The following is a 472-nucleotide window of genomic DNA, read 5'->3' as shown; positions in this document are numbered from 1 at the left end:
CACCTCTGCGCACAGGTTCCCGATTTCCACAGGGACAAAGAGACATTTGGGGCAAAACTGGGCCCTGTAAGAGTTGTGGTGCTGGACGCGGAGGAAGCCTCTTGATGCTGATGGTCTCCTTCAGATGTGCCAGAGCTGTCACCGACCTCCCTGCTCGAGCGATGGTTGTGGGAAGGTCCATTGTGCTCTTGAATCCCGTTATCTTCCTCGTGGAGCTTCCAGGGCTTGCTCCTAATAACCGCCTGCAGAGGAACGTGTTGGTTTAAATACTTCTGAGGGGCCTCTTGGCCTTTCCACCGCCTCGGTCAGGAGCAAAACACTTGGAGCCGGGTTTGGGGAATGCGGTTGTTTCTCGATGACTTCTCTTGCGTAACGGGAACTGTGTACAAACGCCTCCGCCCGCCTGGCCGGGGCTGCGCGCGGCAGCACGCTGCGGCTCCAAAAACCCCCCCACAGGGTGGACCCCCCGCGC

Source organism: Buceros rhinoceros, unplaced genomic scaffold (genome assembly GCF_000710305.1).
Source record: "Buceros rhinoceros silvestris isolate BGI_N320 unplaced genomic scaffold, ASM71030v1 scaffold32742, whole genome shotgun sequence".
NCBI classification, from domain to species: domain Eukaryota; kingdom Metazoa; phylum Chordata; class Aves; order Bucerotiformes; family Bucerotidae; genus Buceros; species Buceros rhinoceros.
Note: the sequence above shows the minus strand (reverse complement) of the source record.